This window comes from Globicephala melas, chromosome 11 (assembly GCF_963455315.2).
Source record: "Globicephala melas chromosome 11, mGloMel1.2, whole genome shotgun sequence".
Taxonomy (NCBI): Eukaryota; Metazoa; Chordata; class Mammalia; order Artiodactyla; family Delphinidae; genus Globicephala; species Globicephala melas.
Genome location: NC_083324.2, coordinates 91,843,396 through 91,866,287, shown reverse-complemented (window position 1 = coordinate 91,866,287; position 22,892 = coordinate 91,843,396). Strand labels below are relative to the sequence as shown.

The following is a 22,892-nucleotide window of genomic DNA, read 5'->3' as shown; positions in this document are numbered from 1 at the left end:
CACCTTTAGAAAAAACAAGCAAACTAGGTTGGCCAGCAAATTCAGTTAAATTAGGCACATTTCATTTTTGCAAAGTTGAAAATTCAAAAAATTGGCTTTGGATCCACAGACCCTGCAAACCAAGGGCAAAGGTCATCTGGTTACAGAAGCCTGATTTTCCCATCCTTGGTGTTTCTCCTCTAAATTGGATGCTAGAGAGATGCTGTGACACTTCTAAGCCACTCTGTTACCTTTCTTCCAGTAGAAAGTTTATCCACCTACCAAAGTACTCAACTTGCTCTCCAGGGGTGGATGGGAATTGTGAGTGCATGTTGGATTTATCACACACACACATTACTTATTTGTGTGAGAGCCACGTCATACCCTCCAGCACGTGTGCACCTTAGTGACTGGGTCATGCACATATTTCTGGGGACCTGGTCACATGGTAGGCACTCAGTGACCAGTATATAAAAAGCTAAACAGTTGCAGGGCAATTACAGGGCTTCTGACACAATACAAGATATACATGCTAAATCTCTCCCTCTGTTTTGAGTGGCTTTGAACATCTTTTTAATACTACTACTCAGAGCTCTTTCTTAATATAAGTACAGAATTACAACAACCCACCTCATGATTTGCTATACAGTAAAATTTCCTTAATTGGGCCCAGCATTTTGGAATTTAGTTAAGACACGATCTTATTGGGTAAGAAGTTTGAATGAAGGGTTGTAATTTCGAAATCTGTAAGTTTATGAGATCTACACTTATTAAACAGTGTTTGTATAAATGTAATCCTAGATTCATTTAGCTAATTTTCCTTATTAGTACCCCATTCATTTCTGAAGTTATAGCAAAAAAGAAAAAAAAGAAAGAAATACTGTAACATAATTATCAGTATTTCTTTAAACAAATCCTAGAGTAAGAAATTTTTTTAAAGATTAATTCAAATGAGCCTCACAATCTCTCATTTCTCAAAACAATAAGATTTTACTCTATTTAATTCCAATTCCTTAGCAGCCGTCTTTATCCAGGGGAGAAATAAGTTAGCGGAAGCCTTGGGAAGGAGACGTAGTGGTTCAAAGTAACAGAGCTGAAGTTCCGTGTTTCTAGATGCTGCTTTTGGTAGATGCCATTTCTTCTTTCAGACCTGCTGTGGCCAGGAATCACTTCACGTTTTCTACTGACTACAGCTGCCCCTTGATTATCGCATGTGTTCCCTTCCTGGTCCGGTTACTACTTTTCCTACAGCAACCAAAGAACTGTGGGATTGTCCCCTTCCTTTCCCCACAGCTCAGGAGTCTGGCACATTCTGATGAGGCTTTGTCTAAGGAGGTGGGTAGAAGGAGGTGTCATAAAGGAAAACTTCTCCCTCCTCTGGGGAGGGAGAATCTCCCCTCCTGCTCACCTCTTCTGGGAAGCCTTCCTGGAACCCTCACTAGGTCTGGGTGAGTGAGTTGTCTTTGCTCTCTTAGTGCACTTAGGGGCAACATGCAAAGAATGGGAGTTTTAGGGCCTCATACCCCAAGTTTGGATCCCAGGGCTAATATTTATAGCAATGTAACCTTAGGCAAGTCTCTGAGCCTCTTTCAGTCTATTTCCTTAAACAAAGGGGAAAATAAAACTTATTGGAGGGTAATGGGAGGATTAGAGATAATATGCTTTAACATAAGTAGTACCAGAATAGTAAATACTCAAGAAATGGTAGCTCTTTTTATGATGCCAGCACTTCCCACACTGTTCTGTGATCATGTTTACCTGTCTGGCATCTCCTCAGGACTGTGAGGTTTTTTAGAGGATGTTTCTCTATCCCTGGACCTCGGAACAGAATCTGGCACAGAGGGGACATTATGTGAATGTTGTTTTTGGAAGAGTGCATCAGTGAGTCCACGAGAATGCCTGGATTCACCTTTAAGCAGGCTGACTTGGTTCATGCATCATGCAGAAAATTTATTTCTTGAGACAGATTTGAGATTAGAGACTATTCTAAACAATGAGGAAAAAAGGAAAAGAACAAAGAAATTGGATTCAGTATTTTGGTCCTTAAAGTGTAGCATGCCCATGAATCATGATAGAACTCACTATATACCCATGAATCACGATAGGACTCACTATATACCCATGAATCACGATAGGACTCGCTATATACCCATGAATCATGATAGGCCTCACCATATGAATACAAGAGGTAACTGGCTACCTCACAGGCCAGGTCATGCACATTCTGTGCATTCAGACGATGGGTGCGAAATGGAAAACTGAAACACAGAAGGCTTTTTCTCTCCCTCGGCCCCCAGCATTTCTCATTTATTGGCAAGACAATCACTATTTTCCTTCTAGGTACTGTTCATGGGAAGCATTGGGATCTTAGAGAGACTTGCAGAATGAACAGTTGTTGGCATCTCCTTGGGAAGAACAGAAAAAACCCAAAGCTTTGATAGATTTTAAACTGCAACCCTCCTGGGATGCTCTAAATGACTCATAAATACAGCCGATGGAATATTGCCTATGTGTATTTTCTACTTACACTCACCTTTGAGTTCTTTTCTGGCCCCTTGAGAATCAATACATACAATAACAGAATTGCTGATGTATTAATCTTTTCTGCTGATCTAAGCATTGTTTTTCCTACCAAAATGGGAATAGGGCTGGGGGAGGAAGTGAAATCTAGACCACCGTGAAAAAAATGGGGGGAAAATTTAATTTCCAGACTTCAGGAAATACACTAAGTATTTCTCTTTTTTCTAACCTCACTAAGGCATCTTGATGCAGTGCCCTGGCTGGCCCAGAGCCATGGATATCAGATTATCACCAGCATCCTCTATCTTGGTTTTGTGCCCTTCTTAAGACAAAGCTTTAGCTCCAGGTAAAGCCTGGGCCAGAAGTTCCATTAGAACAATAAGCCTCGTTCTCTAGAGCCATGGCCCCTGCCCGAGGGTTTGCATTACCATCCTGCAGCCTAGCATGGCGGAGGGACAGTTTTTAGGTTTTGAGAACTTTCGCCTGTGAGTATACTTTATTGGGGAAACTGACGGTGAACATCCACAGGTGGGGAAGGAAGGAAGAAGATCTCCACTGGAGATGAGTCCGAGAAGGAGAGCCCCGTTACCTAAATTCTCAGCGTGAAATTAGCAATGCCGTATTGTGCTAAGAGGCGTCAGGGGAAGAAGCAAAGGAAGAGATGGTGAACAGGTTCTGTTGTACCTTTGATTCTCTCCTCCAGCTTCTCTTAGAGATGAAGAGATTGATAGCAAATGGAGGGGAAAAAAATCAACTCCTTTATTTTTGTTTTGTTTTGGTTTCTCTTCCGCTCCTGCTTAGAAAACTAGTAAGATTCTGATCCTAAAGATACACAGATGAATGGTATTTGACTTCCTGCACCTCAGGGTGAGGCATGAAGTCAAAGGGCAGGGGACAGGGAGCATGGTTTCGGGGTAAGAGGGCGCTGGGCTTAAGGGGCAGGACCTTTGCTTCTTGGGTAGATTGCTTCACCTCTAGGACTCAGGATCCTCCTCTTGAAAATGGCAACAGTCACATCAGCTTCTGCCATGTAGGGACACCTGCAGCATTAACAAGAGAAAAGCAGCCATGTTTAATATAAGTTTTACACCATGTGGAGTCCTTCATAAGGAAATGAAGCCTGGAAGAAACAGTTGAACCTGGGTGCTTTTATCCTAAGTTTGATGAAGAGTGGACAGTCGTGATAGGACAGAGAGTACAAGGTAAGTCTAACAGACTGGGGGCAACTTAGCAAAGCCTAGGTGTCCCTCTCTGTGTCCCTCCATCTTAGGAGACAAGGATGCCCCTCTCCTCCGGGTATAGGGAGGGCACTCCTCACACGAGGGTTTTATGACCTGCTTCAGGGGACAGTCAGAAGGTCCCTCCTGCACGTGCCATTCCCCAAATCCTTCAGCTTCAAGTATTCAGTATGCCAAGGTGCCGTATCTGGGGGTAGCGTGTCCTGAACCCTGCCACCAATTTGTTGTGAGGAGTAAACAAGATAATGAAAAGCAGTGGACTCTGTTTTGTTTTGTGACGACCCTGGGGGAATCTCCTTCATTGTGTGAGTCCTGATGGGGAGGCAGGATTCTGGCCCCATAGGCAAACTGAGCCTTTCAGTATTCTGGGGACAGTGGCAAAGTCACTCCTGGAGGCTGCATCATGGGTCCAGAGTTTGACAACGGCAAGGTCCTAGCCAGAGGGATCCTGTGGCAAGATCCACACTTTGTCCCCACTGCTCAGCCTTCCTTGATTTCTGCCCATTTTCAGAGTTTTCGGAGCTCAGTTCTCTAGCCTTCTTTTCCGTGAACTTCTGACACTGTTTCCGTACTTTCCTTTTCTGCTCACGGTTAATAAGCTGGTATCTTTTGTTTGAATCGAGGAACACTGACCATTGCAAATGTGAAGTATGTGATACAGCCAGAGCACACAATGGGGTGTTCACCAAAGCAGAACACTCAGTACCTGGTACCTATTGCTATTATTAGCCTAATGGCATATGACTACCCTCGGCATTCCAGGAATTCATATTTGATGATTCAACTATTCAGATGTCCATGGTGTGTTATATTTTGCTGGGATACCAATTTAAATTGCCTTCGGAACACACATTAGATTATTTCTTAATTGTTTGATATTTTTACAGGGAACATATAACATCTGTAATCCTCAAAAATAATAACTATATTTCCATTAGAAAACACATGACTTTGATTTGAATTATATAGACCCGTAAGCAACAAAGCTTTGGTGATTTTCTGACCTCAAATTAATGACTAGCAGGCCTAGGTTATAAGAGGGAGAAATGTGTCCTGTAATTATATTCTCGAATGGTACCCCATGGGTGATCAGGATCTTCTGGTAGGATGGACCAACTCTAAAGAAACTTCAGTGGTTAAAGAAAGACAGGCTAAGAAAATAAAGTTTAATATTCTGAATTAAGGCCTGGGTTATAATCTATATTCAACGAATAATCTACTAATACAGACACTCGGTCCATTATCAAGCTTGAGCATGTATGGACCAGTACCAGAGCATCTTGTCAGTCAGCCAGGTCCTTGCTCCTCAAAGGATGGTCCCCAGGACAGTAGCATCAGCATCGCCAGGGAGTTTATTAGAAATGCAGACTCTCAGGTCCCATCCATACCTACTGCATCAGAATCTGTATTTTACAAGATTCCCCGGTGACTCATAAGCATATTAAAGTTTGAGAAGTATTGATAAGTAACTTAGTCATTAACAGCTGGGAGAAACGTCAGGGCTAGTTTCCCCAAACTAGATGGCGATAAAATTTACAACCCATTTTCAGGCATCAGTGATTTACTCTGGGGTTGCTAACCTAAGCGAGTACTGTACTCTTTAAGGAGGTAACTCAGGAAATTTCTGTCTTACATCCTATAAAATTATCATTTTTCCATGTTTTTTTCCCTTCAGATTGACAGTCTGAGGGGAGTAGAAACCTCTTTTCTGCTTTATCTGCCTCTGGCTTGAAGCGAGAATGTAAAGGGCAACAGAGAAAATAACCTTAAATTGTCTACATCACTGAAAAGTAGTGATTTCATCTTTTGGGGTGGGACTGGGTCAGCTCGAATCTTACTTATGCCATTTGTTCAGGACAAGAGGTTTCTGCACGAGAAATAGCTGAGTATAATGGGGAGAATGGATTAGATCCTGAGGAAGCCGTTATCATGGAGTGTCAGTGAATAAAATTAACATGTATTTTTAATAAGTCTGTAATTACTAATTCTACAATAGACCATATGGTCTGTTCGCTTTCGTGGACTCAAACACTTAAGCCCTCAAATGCCGTTTAGTTTTAAACACACACACACATCCACACACCTCTCCCCCTCAAAGAAAACAAAAGAATTGCATTTCGAGCGCCGTGACATTTCCTTAAGGAATAAAAATTCAAATTACTATCGAAGCCATGACTTTTACTCTTGTGTCTAGAAAGCACAGCGACGCATTTTTGCTGTGCCTTGTATCTTGGGCTTCTCTCTTTGTGACTTATTGACTCAATAGTGTGGGCTGAAGGCATCCTACCTGTGTTAAGTTTTCAGCTCTAAGTGCTGATTGTGAATTTTTGAGTCAGACCTGGCATTGTTATTTAAATGGTTCACTGCATGTTTTTCATATTAGAATTCCATTAAATTGAGAAACAAAGAACCCTCTGCTGCTTTCAAGAGAAAATACCTTCATTTTCCCACTTCTAGACTGTAAGTATTTTTTAGTCAGGTCTTTTTATAATAGTCTCATGAACATATTTTCTGAGACGTGCATGCACTTTATGACTTCATTTGGGTTTTTTAAAACTTCCGATTAAGCAATGCCCCTAAAAATGTTTTCTCTACTCTGAAAGGCTGCAGGAAGTCTCATGTGGCTCTCATTGCCTTAGAAGGGTTCCACAAAAAATTGCTATCTTGCAACATATTCTTAAGAATGGGGTAATAAATGCCAGCATTAGGGGGACAAATCAGTCCATTTAAGATGACGGTGTATTTTGAAAATTCACTAACTGAATTTTTAAAAGTCAGTCTGATCACTATGGACAATTTCACCTTTTAAATAAGCAAGAGATGTAGCGTTGATGAATGGGATTTGGATCACCCAGGCTCACAGCTTGTTCACGTCGGGCCTTGAGCTGGAAATTTAGAAGAATTCTCTGCAATTTGGAAAGACCCATTCCAGAGAAGACCTGGTAGACAAGGCCTCCATTTACCTTTCTCAAGTTTCTAACCCAGTGTTTTCAGCAATCATGAAAGGGCGACCAGATTTAGGGCTTAGGCTGTCCTGTTATAATCGTTTCCTTTTCATGGGATTGCACACAGTCACAGGGTAGGAAGAGGTGCTAAAGATACCTGTGCCATGCCCGGTATGGGGAGCCCCTGGGGACCCCGATTCTTGGGTTTCGCCTCTTTGTCCCCAGCACGTGGGCAAGTCCAGGACTCAATGTATCTCTTATCTATGGAGCAGCTAGAGAGTCAAAGCTGCAACCTTACATTAGTGCCTCCCTCTTAGGACCATCTCTCTCTAACTGGAGCTTCTAACTAGACATCTGATTCTTCCTTCATATTTGAGAGAGGAGCTTCAAGAAACCGCTAGAGAGCTGGACACATATCCTCTGCAACTAGGAACTCATGGAGGATTTATACCAGATTCATCCCTGGGAAGAGCTTCAGTGACCTGTGGTCACCAGAAGGAGGGCTGAGTCATGGCACTCCCCGCAATGGCAGGCAAAGCTACCTAAATCCTAGGGACCTGAGATGCAGCCCAGTTTGGTACTGTTGGTCTGGGGCTGTTGTAGATGGCATCCTGCAAGCATTTAAGAGTCGAGAAGAGAGAACGCGTAAGAGTGCCCACAAGAAAAAGTCAACTTGAAACGTCTGTACGGTCCAGAGATCACGATGCCATCATACGACAGTGTCATTCAATTAAGAACTTTACTATCTCTGTTTCCTTTCCTTTCTACCCCAAAGGGTAGAAATTGTAGCCAGTGGATGGTGGGAAGGTTGACCAGAAAAGGTGAGAGCCATACCCTCTCCCCAAAGAAAGGCAGTACAGTTGCTGGAGAAGGAGGCGTAGTATCTCAGTGGGGTTCAGGATGCCCTAACCCCAAATATGGCACCTTGGCATAGTGACTATTTCCAGCTGAAGCAGTTTGAGAAACCAGCAGTAGTGGGAAGGTCACTCTGACCTTTCCCCACCCTTCTCCCATGAAGTAGGTCCTAAAGCTCTCAGGTGAGAGGAGCCCTGCCCGTACCTGGAGGAGAGGCGCATCCTTATCTCCAAAGACAAAGGGACTCCGAGAAAAGTCTGAACACCCAGGCCTGGCCAGTGTCCCCCAGTTCACTACCCTTACCTCACATTCTTTAACCTTATTCCTCCACGACTGTCTACTCTTCATCAAAACCAGAACAATACTCAGGGCTGTTTCTTCAGGGCTTCATTTCCTCATGAAGGCTCTGTGTCACGTAAAACTTACAGTAAATAAATTTGCTCACATTTCTGCTGTTAACCGGTCAGTTTCATGTTCAGACTCAGACAGGGACTCTAAGAGGACCCTGCAATCTTCTCCTCTCCTGCAATCTTACCGTGGATACTGAGGTTGCTCGGTGTACTGGGCTGCACACCATTTGTTACTAAATTAACGGAGACATGGCTGAGATTTCAAAGGAACGCGTGATTTTTTCCATTGCCTGAGAGTAAACGGAAAAGCCACGGGGCGTGGAGTGTCCTCACTTTTATTCCCAGACAAGGCAAAGTTTCCCTGCTGGGTGGTTTAAAAGAATAAAGGTGTCAAAAATATTACACCCCTCGAGAACTGGGTGATTGGTAAAGTGGTTGCATGCTCTGTTTCCACTGAACAGAAACCCTTGGGCTGAGAGCAGATATTCATGGAATCCTTTAACAAACAGTTGTTGGCACATGGCACTTGGATAGCACCGGAGAGTAAAGATCGACACACCCTACTCTTTGCCCTCAAGGAGCTGATGATCTACTGGGGAATGAGGACAACTGAAAATGAAGATGACTTTTCAGTGTGCTAAGTGCTGCTACAGGGTACCCAGAAGCACCTGACCTCTCTCAGAGGATGACAGACAGCCTTCCACTGGAAGTTAAGTGGAATTTGAGACTCGAGGTACCAGTAGGTATTAACTGGCAACAAAGAAGAAGAAAAGAAAGAAGGTACAGGGAGGATAATCGCGTTCTGGGCAGAAACAACAGCAGAGGGTGAAGCCCACAGGTAGATGAGCAGGGGCAAGAAAATTGGGAGCTGTTTATTTGCTTGGAGTGTGGAATTCAAGGGGAGGAATAGCAAGAAATAAGGATTGCGAGACAGGCAGCATCACATCAGGAAGAGGCGCATAAGCCGTACTCAGCTGGGATTTTCATCTTGGGTCCATGTCAGTTTTTGGCAAGGGAAGGATCAGACTTGCACTTCTGAGTAATTTCTCCAAAGCAGAATAATAAGAAGAAAATATTAGGTCCTTTAATCACGTTGTTTAAAATCGCGCCCTTTAAATTTTTCTCGTTCTGTATGCTGTTTACACATGCGCTTAATACGGTAGCAATAGTACGTGCCTGTCACTTATAAATATATGCACATTTGAGGATGCAGGGACAATTGCTTTAGAAAGGTCTCCCCTGCTGCAGTAGATGACGGTGTGGAACGTGGGTTGGAGGGCAGCAAGGGTGGAGGCAAGGAGACTAGTTAGGAAGCTGTCATGCTGATTGAAGTAGGAACGACAATGGCATTAAGGATGCAAGGAAGTGGCTAAGTATGAAGCCGGCTCTAATGTCACTTCAGGCTTGCACGTGTGATGGTTCCATCAGAAACCTCCGCACCCACAAGCGAGCTGACAGATGAGGGGGATAAGGAGCACAGGATGTCAGAAGATCCAGGTGTCAAGTCCTGGTTTCCTCACTTAATATGTGATTTGGGCAAATCATTTACTTTCTCAGCCTTTGTTTCCCCAACCATAAACATCGGGCTATTGAAACATGGCCTCACTACTTCCTGGAGCGATTGTGTTGACTCAGGAATAACAACTAAGAGGTGATTCTGAAATCAGTGAAGCACTGGACACACACTAGACGTTATTCCGTATCTATCATTATTCCATCATAGAAAGATTCCACAGGTACTGGATTTCCGCGTGCGCGTTGTCAGGCTCCACCTCTAATTCTAACAAGGGAAACAAATTACCTGCCACTTAGTAAAAGCCAGCATCGTGTGACAAAAATAGAAATAAATAGGTCCGGAGACCAAGTTATGCCCTTTCCTCCCTGGGAAGGGCTGAGACTCAGTTTCCTTATCTGTGAATGGGGAAGAATGGCATCTCTCCTGCCTACCTCTCCGTTTAACTCAGAGGGAGTTGTGAACACACACTGAGCTGAGGCCAGGAACTCTCTTCGGCTCTGCCTTTCCCACAACTTCCCTGGGTGACCTCTAACAAGTTACTTTCCTCATCTGCAAAATGGGCAGACGATTTGTTTGACCTTTCAGTTATGAAATATCATTATTCTATTAAAGATGAACGATGAGGTGAGATGAAATACAGAGCACGTTCATGACAACTGTGTATTAATTTTTCTGTTTTGCCTGGTTCGGTGGGGAGGAAAGGATGAATACGTTGAAAGGGGAATAAAAAGTTTACCACTAGAATTATCTGCACATTAACCAAGGCATGGAAAATGGAAGAAGCTGTGAAGATCTTCTCAATATGCAGAGCCACCAGGCAATCAGTGACAATAAAACTGTGAATTCAGCAATTCCATGCTGGGTTTTAATTTTCTGGCACTGGTGTGCCCATTATTTAAGCATGCATTTGGGTTGGTGCCAGCCTGCCCCGCTTCCCCACGGCGAGGGAGGGGTGCTGAGAAGCTTCCCCCATCACACACCAGTGGGCTCGGGACTCCCACAAACCCGCTACTCTTGAAAGGTCAGGAAAGGGAGGTGGCACAGCAGACTTTATAAATGACAAAGGGAAGCTGGGGGAGAATTGGTGAAAAATGAAGAGTGTGGAAAAGGAGGGAAGAACTAGAAGAAACAGGGGAATAGAATTAAGGGGAGGAAGGAGACAACACCGTGATGGTCAATGCTGTTTCACGGACAACAAGAAAGGGAGAAATTAGGTGTCAGAATAAGGTATGAGAAGAGGATGGAAGATGGGGATGTACAAGGACTGTATGGTCCAGATCCCTTTCTCCTCCCTGGTCAAGGATGCAGTCAGGTGACACCTCCAGCTGCAGAAACTTTGCACCTGCCCGTGTCAGTGCTGAGTCTCTTCCTGGGCACCTTCCAGCCAGCGGTGAGGGTCTAGGGCTTTTGCCTAACGTGAACCCTGCCCCAGAGCTCCCCGCTGGGCTAGCTGAGGCTTTCTCAGAGCTGCCTTTACATGGAGACTCTTCCTACTCAATCTCCCTTCCTTCTCCCCGATGGTGGTTTGTTTTATACGTCAACCTGGCCGGTTGACGTATAAATAGTCCCCAGTTATATAATTACACTAATCTAGGTGGTCATGTGAAGGTACCTGGTACATGTGGCTAACGATCTCTAATGAGATGATTTTAAGTAAAGGAGATGAACTTCCACAACGTGGTTTGGGTCTCGTCCAATCAGTTGAGCGCCTTCAGAGAAAAAACTGAGGTTTCCTGGAAAAGAAGGAATTCTGCCTCAAGGCTGCAGCATCAACTCCTCCTAGAGTTTCCAGCTTGCCGGCCTGCCCTACAGATTTCAGACTTGTCAACCCCCCCAAATCACATGAATCAATGCCTTAAAAATAAATCTCTTTATATATATAAAATATATATATAATATTTATATATTATATATATAATATTTATATATTATATATAAAATATATATATAAAATATATATATATATATATATAAAGGAGATATATATATAATATATAGCTCTCCTATTTGTTGTTTCTCTGGAGAACCCTGACTCTCTTCTTTTACACGCATCAGACCTGTAGTCTGATGGCTCTCCCTACTCGCTCCTGCCCTCCCTTTACCTTCCATGTTGTTACCCCAATAAATCTCTTGCACTCTAACTCCATCGGCCCTCTACTTGCTGAAGAAGCCAAATGCAGCCTGGACTCTCCAGACTATGTCCTCAATTCTAGTTTAGAAAATCTGGGCATAATTAGCCACAGGAGCTTATCACACTTGAGTGGGAGGAAAAGAAATAGAAGAAATATAGTGTAAAAAGAGAAATGAAAGGAAGGTCAAAGGCTAAGAGAAACATGGGGTCGCAGCTAGGAGACGCATCAGGGAGATTGCCTTTCCCCCCAAAATGCAGCAATGTCAGATCTGGATGTTGATTTTAAAGCCCAGGGGCTTTCTGCAAACAGTGGATTGGGAAGACACCAGGCAGGAAAGGAGAGGAACAAACACACACTGGTGTTTGTCTCTTGTTTGCTTTTGCTTATTGGAGAATCCATTGAAAATGTATATTTCCCCTTTGCCAATTGCATCTCTTAAATTACCTTACTTAAGAACACACACAAAAACAGTATTCATCGCATCTGCTTCAATTTTCTCCTCAACTTTTACGGATTCCTCTGCGTGGCTTCTTAACAAAATGAGACTGAATCGTAGAACCGTCTGCTATTGCACAGATCATTTTTTCCCTTAGCTGCTTTACTTGTGGTTTATATAGAGAGTAACCTGGATGGGTTGATTCCAGGGACCATCTGTGATACAGTGATGAGGTGAAGACAATATGACCGGAGCAGTCCGCTGTACGAGGCTGGGAAGGAAAGGGCAAGTGCTAATTAAAGCCACTGGACCTGTATCCTGGCACAGCATTACCTGACAGCCTCTGAAGCTGGATTTTCATTTCTGAACTTGTGCTGACTTCCCTTAAATCTGAAGAGCTCCCGTTCAGTCATTCTTCCATCCATTTCTTCGACAGTAGTTAACTCAGGGCCCAGCAGGTGCTGGGCACGGTGCTGGATGCTGGGGAAGAAAACCAGCATCATTGCCAGCTCACAAGCCTTCCGGTTCTATTGGTTGGTGAATGCTTACGAGGCCGACTGTGTTTCTGGGTTGCTTCTTTCACAAAGGGGTGGCTAAAGCCAACTTTAAAAGCTTCCGTGTCCTTCTGCCAAGGGTTGTTGTGTGGCAGCCATGCAGAGGAGGCATATCGAGGATGTCGCTTGGTCCACATGCTCAGGGAAGAAACCACAGGCCTTACTGGCACCACGGTCTTTTTTGTTGAAAGCCAGTTGGCATTAGCCGCTGGTCTCTCCTCAAATGGACGGAGCACTTGTGAGTGGAGCAGGGTGTACTGCTCTTCTACCAGCCAATGCAGCTCCTGCCATATCTCAGTCACCAAGATGCTGTCCCGAGGGCATCTGAATTTCTTATGCAAATGACCTTTGCATTACCCTGGTATATTAGAGAAACAGAACCAGTAGGGTGTGGGACTGGCAAGTGCAAAGTCTACAGGGCAGCCTGGCAGACTGGAAATTTTGTCAAGAGTAGAAGGTGCAGTCTTGATTCCAAAGGCGGTCTGGAGGCAGAATCCCGTCCTTTTCGGGGGACCTGAGTTTTTTCTCTTAAGGCCTTCAACTGATTGGATGCATCCCATTTAGGAAAAGGATACTCTGCTTTATTCAAAGTCTACTGATTTAAATGTTAATCATATCTTTAAAACACCTCTACAGCTGCACATAGACTGGCATTTCACCAAACAACTGGGCTCCATAGACTAGCCATGTTGACACATAAAATTAGCCATCACTCCAGTGAACTCCAGTTGTAATAGTTACCAGCCCCCTTCTTGGATAGAGTGGGGGTAGGTTTCAGTTTTTATTTTGTTGATTGTTTCTTTTGCTTTTTAATTCGATGAAGTCCCACTTGATTTTTGCTTTTGTTGCTTGTGCTTTTGGTGTCATATCCAAAGAATCATTACCAAGACCAATATCAAGGAGCTCTCTCTTGATGTTTTCTTCTAGGATTTTTATGGTTTCAGGTCTTACATGTAAGTCCTTAATCCATTTTGAGTTAATTTTGTGAATGGTGTAATTTAGGGATTCAAATTCATTTTTTTGTTTGTGAATATTCAGTTTTCCCAGCAGCATTTATTGAAGAGACTATTCTTTCCCCTTAGTCTTCTTGGCTCCCTTGTCAAATATTACTTGGCCATATGTGCACTCTCAATTCTGTTGCATTGGCCTACGTACCTGTTTTTATGCCTGTACTACACTGTTTTTGTTTTGTTTTGCGGTACGCAGGCCTCTCACTGTTGTGGCCTCTCTCGTTGCGGAGCACAGGCTCCGGACGCACAGGCTCAGTGGCCATGGCTCACGGGCCCGGCCGCTCCACAGCACGTGGGACCCTCCCGGTCTGGGACATGAACCCGTGTCCCCTGCATTGGCAGGCGGACTCTCAACCACTGCGCCACCAGGGAAGCCCTACTATACTGTTTTGATTTCTATAGTGTTGTAACATAGTTTGAAATCAGGAAGGGTGATGCCTCCAGCTTTCTTCTTTCTTAAGATTGCTTTGGCTATTCAGGGTCTTTTGTGGTTCCATATGAATTTTAGGATTGCTTGTTCTATTTTTGTGAAAAGTACCATTGGAATTTTGACAGGGATTGCACTGAATCTATAAATGGCTTTGGGAAGTATGGACTCTTTAACAATATTAACTCTTCTGATCTGTGAACATGAGATATCTTTCCATCTTTTTATGTCTTTTTCAATTTCTTCTGTCAACGTCTTAGTTTTCAGTGTATAGGTCTTTTACTTCCTTGGTTAAATTTATTCCTAGGTATTTTATTGTTTTCAATGCTATTGTAAATGAGATTGTTTTATTTTTTCTTCAAATAGTTTATTGTTAGTATATAAAAAGCAACTGATTTTGTATCCGGCAACTTTACTGAAGGAAAATATTAGTTCTAACAGGGTTTTTTGGTGGAGTCTTTAGAAGTTTCTATGTATAAGATTATGTCATCTGCAAACAGAGATAACTGTACTTCTTCCTTTCTGACCTGAATATCTTTTCTTTCTTTCTCTTGCCTCATTGCTTGGCTAGGACTTGCAGTGCCATGTTGAATAGTAGTGGTACCTTTCAACTACTATTGAGAGTGGGTACCTTTTTCTTGTCTCTGACCTTAGAGGGAAAGCTTTCAACATTTGACCATTGAGTATGATGTTAGCTGGGGCCTGTCATATATGGCCTTTATTATGTTGAGGTATGTTCCTTCAATCCTCAATTTATGGAGAGCTTTTATCATGAAAATATGTTAATTTTGTCAAATTCTTTTTCTGCATCTATTGAGATGATCATATGATTTTTATCTTTCATTCTATTAATGTGGTGGGTCACATATATTGATTTGTATATGTTGAATCATCCTTGCATCCCAGGGATAAGTTCCATTTGCTCATAGTGTATGATCCTTTTAATATGCTGTTGAAGTTGGTTTGCTAGTATTTTGTTGAGAATTTTTGCATGTATATTCATCAGAGATATTGACCTGTAATTTTCTTTTTTTGTAGTATTCTTATCTGGCTTTGGTATCAGAGTAATGCTGACCTTGTAAATGAGTTTGGGAGTGTCCCTTTCTCTCTAATTTTTTGCAAGAGTGAAAAGTATTGGTATTAATTCTTCTTTAAATATTTGGTAGAATTCACTGGTGAAGGTAACTGGTCCTGGGCTTTTCTTTTCTTTACTGGAAATTTTTTTGATTCTTGAATAGAAGATTTAATCAGTAGATTTTCTATTTCTTCATGATTCAATCTTGGTAGGGTGTATGTTTCTAGGAATTTATCTATTTCCTTAAGATTGTCCAATTTGTTGGCATAAAACTATTCTTAGTAGTTTCTTATAATTCTTTCTATTTCTGTGGTGTCAGTTGTAATGTTTCCTCTTCGATTTATAATTTTATTTACTTGAGTCCTCACTCTTTTTTCTTAAGTCTAGCTAAAGATTTGTCAATTTTATCTTTTCAAAAAATAAACTCTTAGATTTCTTGATCTTTTCGATTGTTTTCTATTCCTTATTTCATTTATTTCTTCTCTGATCTCTATTATGCCCTTCCTTCTGATAAGTTTGGGCTTAGTTAGTTCTTCTTTTTCTAGTTTCTTGAGGTCTGAAGTTAGGTTGTTTGTTTGAGATCTCTCTTTTTTCTTAATGTAAGTGTTAATCACTATAAACTTCCTTCTTAGAACCGCTTTTGCTGTATTCCATACGTTTTGGCATGTTATGTTTTCACTTTTATTTGTTTCAAGGTTTTTTAAAATTTCTTCTATGACTCACTGGTTGCTCAGGAGTATTGCTGCTAACCTTTTATGTGCAAATTTCCAATGTTTTCCTACAACAGTAGAGCCATAGTGTAGATAATATTTTGTTAACTTGATATTTGCACTTGGTCACATACTGTGTGAATTATTCCAAGATAATATGTATATATTTCTCTATAACAGCATTCTTAATTATTACAACATATTGTATTGCATGAATATACCATTGTTTATCCAACCAATCCTCTATTGATGGACATTAAAAGAGTTTCCTAATGTGCCCCTATTTATAAACAAGTATACACTGATTGTTTTCAGTCATACATCTTTGTCCATTTGTCCAAACATTTCCCTCTGATAAATTCCTAGGGAGGGATTACTAGGTCAATAGGTGTGCACTGTTTAAAAGGCCTTTGGTGTCTATTGAGAAACTGCTTTTCAGGAAAATACACCAATTAATACAAGGGCTATTATTTTAATAGCATATGTTTATCAGCTTATATTGGTTCCATATGTTACTGAATACCTCTGAATCCTCTATTTCCAAAATTAAATTTGGAAGAAAAATGTTTTTAATCCTGGGATAATAAGAATAATTTAAAAAAAAAAACAAAAACAGCTTAATCCTACCACTTTGGCTTTGCAGAAGATTCTCTTTATGGACTTTTTAAAAAAATTAAGTATATTTCTTTTCATTGAGGCACCAGTCTACTATAAAATGGAGACTGCGTTACCTAGGTGTATAGAGATTTAAGAAGCAGATAATTTCTTAAAAGAATATATGTATGTTGATGGCGTTCAGAGCACACGACCCCAAAATATGGCAACTTGCCATACTGAGCATTTTAAGCTGAAGGGCATAGAAACGGCAAATGCTGGAAGGATTCTCTGACCTCCCCCTTCTTCCCTGATGCAGGTTATAAGACCCTCCCATGGCAGGTGGCCTGTCTATACCTGGAGGAAAAGAGCATCCCTATCTCCAAAGATGGAGGGACCCCCAGGGGAATCCAAATGAAAAGGCCTTGCTGAGTTTCCTACGGTTTACTACGTGTATCTCATACTCTTTTCTCCTATTACGCTTTCCCACAACTATCCACTCTTCATCAAACCTGGTATAAAACCCTCTGGTTTAATCATTTTTTTCAGGTCTTCATCTCTTTCTGAAGGCTCCTGTGTCATCTAAAACTTCTATGGAGTACATCTGTATGTTTTTCTCTTCCTAATCCTTCTTTTGTTAGTCTAATTTACAAATCCCCAGCTGGAGAATCTAGGAGGGAAGGAGAAAAAGATTTTTTTCCTCCCTTACATGTACATGAACAGAGTTGATGATGTTGCTTAATGTTTGAGGACTGGAAGGTTGGGTGAAGTAAAGTACAGAGATAGAGTGGAGTTCTGGACTCCACACATTCAATACTCTTTTAGTAGAGATAGATTCTCCACAGTCATCAGTATTACAGCACTGCGTCAATTCAGATTGTAGAAACTCCACAGCCAGACTTAAAGCAAGTCCAGGACAGCAGGCTAGCACTCACCTGAGTTGACGTGCCGTTCTCACACCTACACACTGTCAACACTGAACTTCCCAGCCTCTTCTGGCTGCCGTAAACACACACCAAACACACACCCACGTGGCTAACTGCAAGAATCACCTTGACTTTGTCTCGAAAGTCACAAAAGTGATTTTGTTAATGACTCAGCACTTTCGATCAATTCTAGTTAGAGGCTCGATACATGTGTGTTGCATTGAATTGCTCAGTGTTAATTGTCTCGTCCTTAGGTGTTCCCTTTGTAAGCATAAATGGGATTGACAACCTGACATTTTTATTCATGGGTCCCTGACAAGATGGAAACCAAAGGAGGCAGAATGAGAAGTGTGGTTAGGGGCCAACTTTGTTCATGTCCATCAGGGGGTCAGAGGGGTGGAGGGAATAAAAGAGATCGATGCATCTTAGCATAAGGTTAGTGTAGCCTCTGAACGGCGGTCCTGTGATCTAAGAGCAGCCCTGTCTGCCTTCCACTGATAGCAACCACACGCATTTCCTGGGAGTCGAGAACACTCACGGCACACGCACACACAAATTTCAAGGCAGGATTAAGCTGGAGGTGAAGTCACTTCTGCCCCCGTGATGCCTCACTTCTAAGCTGTCATCGCACACCTTTTAAAATCCTAACGCCAACGTGCCAATTAAAAGCCTAGTTTGCAGTGGGACGATAGAAGGCAATGTGGGTTTCACTCTCTTCCAGCTGAACAAAAGCAATGGCTTTGCTCCTCGAGCTCCAGGGACAATGAGCTTTTTTTGAATGGTCCCTGCACCACACACTTCCCAGCTACAGTCACTGGCTAGGTAGGTAACAAAAGGGGAGCAAATGGTAATGAATTAGAATTTGCAGAGTTGAGCAGCTACGGGGCGAGGGAGGGCTCCAAAGAACAGCAGAGTGACCTGTTCCATTTGTATCACTTGTTAACCAAAATTGTCAGTGACTCTTGGAACAGTTACCTCCTCCCTGACACCAAAACCCTACACAGCACAATAACTCTAGAGCCTCCCCCCACCACGTTATTAATCACGTTCACGGTGACTTCCTTCGCAGGTTACAGCATTAGCTGACTCCCAGACACTCCAAAGCGAGCAAATTAAAGCGGCTCGCGCTGCTCCATGTCTATTCATGCAGCCGGTTCATCTTCCCGAAATGCTTCTCCACTTCCAATTGGCATTCCAGCCATGTTGCATATATTTTTTAAAAGCCATCTTACAGGTCAGTAATGTTAAACTCTTACCCCTGACAATAATTTCCTCTTGTGCAATGTGTACAGACACAGGGAAGGTGCGCACACGGAGCGTGCGTGTGAGCACAGGCACGGAGCCCTTTGCTCTCTCTGCATTGTGCGGCCTCTCTTCCTATTGTGTTTCAGCCTTTTACTGGCAGTCTCTTTCTCCCGCAAAGAGAGATTACAAATACAATCCTAGAATTGCAAATAGAACAGTGGATGCTTTTTGTTCAGCTTCCTGTCCAAGTTGTTACCACCTTTGTCATGATAATGACCACCAGAATTCCACAGCCTGGATATTCTCGCCACTCCTCCTGGGCACTGAGGGCCGAAATCTGGATGAGTTTGTGGTCTCCTTGCTTGCTGCTCCTGGATGAAGATGGCTGGAAGAGTTGACCGGCTTTAAGCTAACCAAGGGTTCTAAGTGGAAGGAAGCCGTTCACGGACGCTTTTGAAGGGTTCACATCACGACCTGTATCCACTCATGGAAGCCTTATCTGGAAAACTGAAGAGTGAAATACGCACCTGCCCAGTTTTTCCGTTGGGTCTTGAAAAAGGTGGATGGATCTTCCACCCTAGATGAATTTTCCCCCATCGTGACAGAGCAATTTTCATCATTCATTCAGGGGATGTGTGTTGAGTCCCTGAGTGTGTTGAGTGCCTGCGCTGGCGTAGATGTGCTGGTGGGGACAGACGTGGCAGGCCAGAAGAACAAAGGCACACGTGAATCCGTATTTATGCCTGCACACAGCGCAAAGAAACAAAAAACTGAGTTCACCTCTACATGTCACTGTTATGTGACTCTCAGATCAAACTTGACCAGTGAGAGCCCATGTATAACAGCCTGTATGCTAATTAGCAAGCCACAAATTCACCAGTGGAGACCCATTTCTGACCTTGGCCATGCTCTTTCAAAAACTGTCCAATATTGATCAAGATAAGATAACGGAAGTGCATTTGTAGTAGCTGGACTTCCCAGTGAGAACTCTGACTGCTCACCCCTAACAAGTAAATTTCTGTTAGAGCACCTCCTACACTTGGGTTGTGAATTAAGCTAACACATACATGATATCCCATTATCTATGCTAAAGCACTTTATAGCAAATTACAGACATCGGAACAGTTTACAAGATGATCCGATCTATACTTGATTCTGACATGTATGAATAATTTATTTCACCAGTATTTCATCAAAATTGTGCGCTGCTAATTAGACGGAGGGTTTTTGTGACAAAGCACAAACTGCTGGGGTGGGTGGTCTGTGAGGCAGTAGAACATAAAAGGGCTTTTTATCCCCCCAGCAGATGGGGTCCCCCAAGGATGAAAGAGGCTCGAGAGAGACTTAAATGGGCCTCAGGGCTGTTTGTGATTGAAGCTAAGTGCTAGCTGTGATTAAATTTATGTAAAGTACCTAGCACAGTGCCTGGCACTGAGTAGCTGCTGGATATCTGTAAGACGTTTTTTCCCTAGAGCTGGGTGTGCGTGGTTAGAAAATCACTGCACTGAGATACCTGGTACCATCTCCAAGTAGGTGTGACTTTTAGTTCAGTGACTCACCCTCAGTTTGTACTCAGAAATCATTGATGAAGCCAAAAACAGAACTCAGAATCTGGGTTCAATTTCTAGTCAATACTTCCTCTTGCTGGGATGCCAGCCCTCCGCAAGCACCTTTGCCAAGAGAGAACAAGATTATCAGAGAAACCCAAGTGCTCTGGTAGTTTTTAAACAGCCAGCTCTTGCTTCCTCTCCAAATATACTTTGCTCTCATACTTGCAATTTCAAAGTAGCTAAACACAGAGGCCTCCCTCCCTCCCTCCCTCCCTCCCTTCCTTCTTTTTAATCCAGTCACCTCCAGTATCAGGCTGGGGATTGGGCAAGGGAGGAAGGAAAGAAAAAATAATTTTCCCTCTGCCCTTCTGAGCTCTTAGCTGGGGCCTCTGTAATAAAAGACAGATTAACAAGAGAAAAACAAACAGAAGTTTATGAACTTGGGTACCTCATGTATACATGGGAGATACCAGGGGAAAATGAGTAACTCAAAGGGGTGGCTTAGAATTCAGGCTTAAATATCATCTTAATAGGGAAAGGGGAGGGCAGATGCAGGGCTCCTAGGGGAGAGTAAATGATGTTTAGGAGAGATGGATGGGCTCTTAGAAGAATACGTGGGAGGGGATGACCATTTGTGACAAAGTTTGGGTGTGGTGTCAACTTCTACTCTTCCCTCCTGGGATAAGAGTCAATTTTTCCTGGCTAATCAAACTCCCAGGGAAGGGAGGGGAGGGGAGGGGAGGGGAGGGGACTCAAGTGATGGAGTTCCTTTTGGAGGATCTGTCTTTAGGCAAATAAGGGGAGTTGAGAGAAAGCCTCTCCCAGAATCTGCTGTTTTTCAAGTGCCGACAGCTCGCAACAGTCAATGTGCCGGGGTGGCATGTCCTGAGCCCCTGCAGTCATATTTTGGGGTGGCATATTCTGCTACCCTTCAAAAGAAAAGAAAAAAAATGTGCTGACTTCTTTATCGCATGTGTGTGTGTTGGGGGCACAAAAGTGGCAGGAGGTGGGGATAGAAGAAGGAGCACAGACTCATCTGGTGCTAAAATAATCAATTGTAATTTGAGAAGAGTCTGAAATATGGCTGGCACGGCATTGTTTTTGTTTGCTTAAGAAGATGCCGAAGAGGAGGAAAAAGTTTTTCGGGAGCCTCTTAGGGTGCCTGATTGGGTGTGAACCTTAAATCAACAAAGACAGATGAACCGGAGATATGTACACACACGTATTGAGTATAAGGTTTATACGACACAGGAGCTTCATAAGGAAATGAAGACCTGAAGAAAGTGAGATCTGGGTGTTTCGATGCCAGGTTTGATGAAGAGCACAGACATGGAAGAATACCTAGGACAACAGGTATGAGGTCAGAGTAGTAAACTGGGGGACGCTTAGCCAGGCCTGTGCATCCCAATTCTTCTTCGCATCCCTTTTTCTTTGGAGGTAAGGATGTTCCTCTCATCCTGGTCTAGGGAGGGCACCTCTCACAGGAGGGCTTTATGACCTGTTTCAGGAAAGAAAATCAGAGGAAAGGTCAGTGTGACCTTCCTTCAACTGCCGTTTTCTCAAACTCCTTTAGCTTAAAATATTTAACATGCCAGGTGTTGTATTTTGAGATAGCGTGTCCTGAACTCCATCCACACCCTTACTCAACCGATGATTAAGAGACCTCAAGACTCTGCTTTCTCTGACCACAGCTTCCTGAATTATCAAGGCGAGAACCATGGCGGGGATCGACTTTACATCTGCAAATACTGTTATTCCACAAGGTCAAGGCCAGCACTGCTTTCTAACAGCTGTTAGGCCCTCAGCTACATTTCCTCACGCTTTGCCTTGGCCCATAGCCTAAAAAATGTTAGGAGTAGCATTGTCCTTTCTCCCCATCCCATCCCCTCCTTCTCTCCACAGTTCCCCTCCCTGCAGAAAGGAAACTCCTCTGTTTCGCTCAGAAGTTTCTCAAAAGCTACAATGCAAATCACCCTAATCTTTCGCTAGATGAACAATGATCAGTCTAACCTCCTAATTAACATTGTTAAAACCTGCTAACAAAGGACATTTAACAATATCTTAATTAGGAAGGATTTCCAATTTGTGATATGGAGCATGTTAAACAAACAGGGCACAAGTCTCTTTTGTTCCTGGGCTCGGCAGCCAGAGAGATTACATGATATGACACAACATGTTCTGCATTTGCCACTTATCATTCTATATCCTTTACACATTTGTGCTATATAATTAGTGTCGTGGCTAATTTTACCTGTGTTATTGTTTGCACTGTAATTTGGAGAGAATAGAGTGGGTGATGCCGGGTGATGGAAATTGGGGCAGGTGTCTGGTTCTCCCTTGGAATAACTGCGGCTTCAAACGCCTGCTGGAAAAGACCTCGGCTAACAAACAGAGCAAACCTGGGGGGCCTCCAGGCGCAGATAATGGTGTACAAGGTGAAGGACCTTTTTGAGTCATTCCAAATACGTATGTGGATGGCTAACCATCTTAGTCTCCCCTCCTCTTCCAAGCTCTTACAGCTTACTTTAAAAGCTCCTATTAGCTATCATTTAATTATTAAAAAGTGTCTACTCTGTTTTCATAAATTATCTATGTGTTAGAGATGTTGGCGTATGAGGGAGAGAGTCATGGAGATAAGGGAGGTTCCAAAGCCAATTATCCCAGCTGGGAAGATTTTAGAATACAGTGGGACCCTTGAATTATTCTGTACTAGATCTTTAAGGATGTGTGTGTGTGTGTGTATGTGTGTGTATATGTGTGTGTATGTGTGTGTGTGTGTATGTATGTATGTGTGTGTATATGTGTGTGTATGTATGTATGTGTGTGTGTG

At 42.8% G+C, this 22,892-nt stretch overlaps 2 long non-coding RNA genes across 3 annotated transcripts in view; one reads left to right on the top strand and one right to left on the bottom strand.

The window, feature by feature from the left end:
- Positions 1 to 22,892, top strand: part of LOC115866132 (uncharacterized) — a 261,222-nt gene that overhangs the window by 125,822 nt on the left and 112,508 nt on the right. The window lies entirely within an intron of this gene.
- LOC138842880 (uncharacterized) overlaps positions 3,235 to 22,892 on the bottom strand; it is a 248,363-nt gene continuing 228,705 nt past the window's right edge. The window contains exons 4-7 of the long non-coding RNA XR_011377845.1: positions 21,404 to 21,560; positions 20,072 to 20,182; positions 19,040 to 19,255; positions 3,235 to 3,539 (exon numbers count right to left, since the gene is read on the bottom strand). This is a non-coding gene — a long non-coding RNA (uncharacterized lncRNA). The remainder of the gene's footprint in view (positions 3,540 to 19,039; positions 19,256 to 20,071; positions 20,183 to 21,403; positions 21,561 to 22,892) is intronic.